Raw genomic sequence first — 6,000 nt, 5'->3', positions numbered from 1 at the left:
AGAAAAATGCTTTCTGGAGCTGGAAAGAGTGTCTTATGCTGAATTATCTTTGTCCACAGACCACTCTTTATTTGCAGATAAGAGCAATCACCCAGGAAGCCAATCACTGACAAGCAGCACAGTTTGAATTCTTGCACACACCCTTAATCCAAATTCATTTCCGTGAGAAGATAAGCTTTCAGTAAGTTCACTAATCAACCAGTATAAGTTTAGAAAGCAGAATAGGAGGTGCAGTTTCACTACTTAGTTTATTTTCCAGGTTTTACATTTTAATTTAAGACAAAGGTAAAATGAGTGAAGTACTCCCATACTAGTTTCCATCAGAAACATGTATCTTTTAACAAGACAGCATTTGCTCATTTGCTGCTAAATATAGTCAGGAAAAAAAAAGCAAAACACTGAGACCCAACGTATAAAATGTTCTCAAAATTATAAGCAACCATTGATAGGTTGCTTATCTACAAGCTGAATACAAATGAAATTAAAAAAAAAAAAAAAAAAAAAAAAAAAGAACCTCACTAGGCAGCAGCTTTTCCAAAGACATTGGTACTTTATTGTGTAGCCGAACCATTCAGGATATTTGTTGATATGTAATATATCTGACAACCTTACAGGCAAACTCTTCTGAAGTTATCCTAACATTTGGCTCTGCAGAGACTCACCCACGGTAGGCCGTCAAAATAAACCGAATTATTCTAGAGGTATGAGGAATCTTTAGTAAGATGACCATGAGAAAACATGGAGGCAGCTAGTTTTAGCCCATCATGTAGGAATTTTGTTGTACATTAACTTTTCCAGATTGTGAAACTGAGGTACAGTTCAAAAGAGAGGACATAGTTTCATTGTCTGTGCAATGAAGTTGCCTCCTTAGGTCTGAGTCATTCTCACAGAAAAAGAGCTGTCCACATCTATCAAACCTGGGTTTGTCTCATTACTGCTCTATTAGCAACCCCGATAAACACGTGAAAATTCTTTTGCATCAATACCTTTGTGCAGCATTGGCCCTTGTCATCTTTTACTGGATGTGTTTTGAGTGACAGGCAAAAGGACTTCTTCAGTCCCATGAAGATCATCTGATGTTCCCCAGATAGCTTCTGTTATGTACGCTGACATTGCAAATATATTAAACTCCTAATTTGTTCACATTTGACATAGAGCTCACTCATGCACGGTGAAGAAAACTCAGGATTGGACATAGGAAGAATTAAGTTTCTAGTGTTTTTAAGGCATTCAAAGCACTTGCTCAGTTAGAGAACATAAATGTTTTGTCTGGTAGCACTTTGCCCTGTTTTCAGAAATGCAATGACTTAAATTGTAGCAGCTTCCTTATAATTAACTGAGCACAAAAGCCAAACCCATGGAAATTGTACAGTAAACACTACTGCTTACTAGCATAGTGGAAAGAACAATGAGGGCACAGCCTCCCATGTTAAAACCTAAGAAAAACACAATATACTGTATTTTGGGGTGATTTCATTGTGTTGGTATATTTGATTTAGGAAGAAATAGATATTTTTGCCAACACAGAAACAAATTCACCCCTACCATTATGTTTGGGCCCCTTTTCAGCTCTCCCATGTACAGTGTTTGTTGAAGTCTGCCTGACCAGTTAAGCAGGAGGTTAGCTGTGCTGCAGCAGCCATGTGAAAATTAATTTAATTATTTATTTAATCTACTGAATGCAAGTTTTGAAAAGCAAATGTTGTCCAGTGCAAAAGACCATCAGTGGCACATAGCAGCTTGCTTCAATAGTGTTCTCCTTTAGGAACTCCCAAAGCATGTTAGAATACTGGAGTAACATTTGTTCACATTTGTTCACACAGGCTATACTATCTTGAAAATAATAATATTAGCAAGGCCAACCTAGGATGAAGGAGATACAGTCACCTTTTTTTTGCAGTATGAGAACCCAAGAGAGCTTCTGATTTCATGACAGTGAATTTCAAACAACACGTGAACCATGAAATAGAGATGGTCTTACAAGCCTCCACATCTCCTTGCCAGGCCCAGCAAAAAAGGCCAGGTCATTTGATTTAACTTCAGGCCTTGAGATCTGCAGGTTATTGGTGAAGAATGGGTCATGGATAAGATAAGGCGACATTCAGTGACGTTGCTTCAATTAGAATAGAAAATGTAAAGCTAGTACTAAAAAAAAAAAAAAACAGAATATGAGCTAGGTAAGGAATGCTAACTCAGGACGTAAGCTGTGTTAAATGTTCAGTTTGGCAAAGGTCCTGAACATACCATTGCTGCCATGATTTATGTCAAATCATATATTGAAGGCAAAAGGATGAAGTTTAACTTGGCTGTCTGTATAGAACAGTCAGGAACATGTTGTTCAAACAAGCAAGATAGACTTCAACTTGTACTAAAAGTATCAACATGGCCCTCTTGACTTGGGCCACTAAAACTCTTGTATACAAGTGAATTTTATTAAGGACCTTGAAATGGAAGCAAACTCTCAGGTCATCAGATCCCCTTCTGGCATCCAGGAGGAATCATGGTAGGTAATCTCTCAAAAATGTGATGCTATCCACCTTATTCCCTATAGTTCTCTTGCCTTTGCCATTCCCTAAGAAAAATTGTTTCTGAGCCTGTAACTTGCGATGGTTTACAAACTGTATCTGATTTCCAGATTAAGAAAAAGAAAAAAGAAAAGCAAACGCCTTTGCAAAAGCTGTTGATTATTCCACCCTCCTCATGTTGACTTTCTGGGTGTAGATGGTGTGTGCACCAAAATATGCAAATTGGCTCTATGTCCTTTACCTAAAAAAAAAAACTCTGTCAGCACCAGATGTTTTGGTTCTCATGAAACATTTGTATTTACAGTCATAAGGATTATGGTTGTATGTGGGAATTACAAGAACGAGAAAAATAGGATGCATAAAATAAGCAGATTGGTATGCAGTCACATGGATGTATTACTAATGAATCTAATGCTTTACTGTAAACAAAAGACTAAATGTCTCTTCACCCAGTTTTTTTGTTTTGTTTTATTTTGGCCTCACTAAAGCTCTATTGACTTGAATTAATTTTGTCCTGGTTTATGTTGGCCTAAATAAAAACAGAAGTGCAACCAGTAACATCTACAATAAAAATATAACATAATTTCAAGTGGACCTTAAGAGAAAATCAATCAGCAGTAATTAGTAATTTCTCCCTGCATGTATTTGCTTTGCTAAAATTGATGAAAAGTAATCCACAATAAGATGTTCCATAACTAATTATATAAATATATTGAGAGAATGTCATTAGTAATGTGACTTCATTATAACCTGGTGCGAGCAGAAGGAAAAAAAAAATCTAGTAGGAAATCAGAAATTATATTGAAAAGAATGAAAAAGTATTTAAGAATATTTTAGTGTATCTATAATGATTGCAGATAAAATTCCCATCACTCTAAACATTATGATATTAAATGAAATGGAAGGTCTTCAAGCACTTTATCTTCAGGACTGATATAAAAAGATTTTTTTTCCCTCCATGTTTCCCTTAAATCCAAAACTAATTTCCAGTAAATCACAAAAATGTTTACTTGGGACCGACACATGATCAAATTATATCTCCTTTTCTTAAAATTTCACTTCCATGGATGCAGTTCTATCTCTTCTTCTACCAAAACATGAGAATGCATCTTGGTACTTTTAAGTGTAATAAAAACTTGTGGCTTTTAATTTGCTCTGTTAATTGTGTTGTTATAGATTTCACCTCTTGATTTTGTAAAGGAGAGAATGCCAGAATGAATGAACTGGCAATTTATAAAGTTTCGTTTCTGGAATGCCAACAGTCCTCCTGGTACAATTTAAAAGCCAGAGTACAAATAATATTATGAATATAGCAACATAATAATCTAATCTAAGTCAAACAGGTTTTGAAAAAATCACTTCTGGAATTTTTTTCACCTTGGCGCTTTGTCACATTTAAAAATATTGCAAATGGTTCAGATCAAGGTTGTTTTCTGACACAGTTCCAGGATTTGTGTCAACCAAACAAGATGCCTTGCTGAAGACTAGTGGTGAGCTCAGGAGTAACAATGCCATTGAAGGAGAAAGACGGATTGCCAAGGAGGCTCTGTTTCTGTGATGCAATTATGCATTAAAAATTTTAATACTAGAAATGAATACAACTCATGGTTACTGTTTTGTGGGACAAAAGACTGAAGTGTGACTGCAAAAAGACTGACACCAGCTGCAAGCTAAGCAGCTGCAAACAATGGCATGCCCTGGCGTGGAGAGAAAGCAAGGAGGGAGGCTTGGGGATGGTGAGAGGCACTGAAATGGTTTCCTCTGCCTAACAGGGATGCAGAGTACTGCCAGGCCAAGCACCGGTCTTTGTGTTGATTCAAAATAAAAGCCTCCAAAGTAAACATTACTGATTTTTGGTTTGGTGAAAATAGGTTCTGTTTGTTGTACACTCTGCTAAAGTGTGTCTCTGTAGTGAAGGATGCTTGTTACAGGCTGGAGAAGACCCTCTCCAGGATGGGGAGATGATTCCTTCCCTGACAGCAGTGGTACAGGCTTAGCTGGAAGAAGATCTGGGAGGGCAAAGGGAGCTAGAGTGGGTGTGAGACGCATGGGATGAGCCTGCAATGGAAGTGCAGGTGGGGAGAAGAAGGAACAGGGGCCTTCTGCAGCCAGAAGCTGACCCAAAGCCAGACTTCAGAGGTGAAAGGTGAGAAGGCAGCTTCCCAGGGACCCTGAGGAGACCTGGCAACCACAGCAGGGGCCTGGGGGAAAGGACCCACTCTTCACCAACACAGCTGAAAGGGGCCCTATTTAATCCAACCTTTGAAAATCAGCATGGCCCCATGGCTCTGCAGTTCCTCTTCTGAGAGCCACCCTCTTGCAAATTATTATTTCTTACTCTAGTGGGTCTAGACTGGAAGTATCTGGTATTTTTTTTGCATGGGAGAGCCCTTTTTCCTTTAAAAACATTCCATTTCAGTGAACTGGCTGGGGATCTTGTCACACCATGTTTCTGTCACATCATAACACTGCTTTCCATGTCAGCTCGTACCAAATAATAGGCTCAGAGAGAGAAAGGACTTTCTTCATTCTGAGATTCTTCATGGTACAGGTTTACATTTCCCTCTAAAAGATGGTACTGAGCCATTTCCAGCTATAGTGTGGACTGAACACATAATGAATTTGTATTTCCTTCAAAGCAAGCTGTGCAGATGAAGCAGGACCTGCTAGTCCAGTCAGGATCTATTAGCAACAAAGATTACATATTTCAATGTTCGCTCTGTTGTTTTGACTGCAGGAACAAGGAGAAACAGTTCTTAATTACTAATAATCCTTTGCATGCATTATTGACATACTATTTTGTTCAAATAGTTGGAGCTTGCAGTTTTTAAAGCGTTCTATGTACAAAGTATTAATCTTTGCTAGTAGAAATGAAAAACTTTGTTACTGTTTCATTAAGAGAATCATTCTTGTGCAATGCAGAATATCTCATGAGGGAAATAAAAACTAAGAATGTAGTTTGCTTTTAATCCTCAAAAAAAATCTACTAGGATTTTTGGAGAACAGACTGTTTTGTTGTCCTAAGTGTCATGGTATCCCAGGATAAATTATCAGCTAGGTTGGTCTAAGACAGTGGTAATACCACTGATCTCTCTGGTAACCAGTGACAGGACCCAAGGGAATGGCACAAAGCTGCAACACGTGAGGTTCAGGCTGGATATCAGGAAAAGATTCTTCAATGAGAGTGTGGTTAGGGACTGGAACAGGCTCCCCAGGGCAGTGGTCATGGCACTGAGCCTGCCAGAGTTCAAGAAGTGTTTGGACAATGCTCTGAGATTCTGTGATTCAACGATACTCATGTCCATGATGCAAAGAAACTACTTGCACTGAGTCTTACTCTGAAGTGAAAAATCACCATCAACTGCAAGCTACTTAATTCATTAGTTATTAATAAAAACACATCAGACAAGTTGAGCACTCTCTCGAGCTCTGAAAGCAAAATGAGACCTCTGGGAAAAGAAAATTACTTTGCTTG

This window comes from Oxyura jamaicensis, chromosome 5 (genome assembly GCF_011077185.1).
Source record: "Oxyura jamaicensis isolate SHBP4307 breed ruddy duck chromosome 5, BPBGC_Ojam_1.0, whole genome shotgun sequence".
NCBI lineage: Eukaryota > Metazoa > Chordata > Aves > Anseriformes > Anatidae > Oxyura > Oxyura jamaicensis.
The sequence above is the reverse complement of the archived record's forward strand: the minus strand, read 5'-3'. Positions refer to the sequence as shown.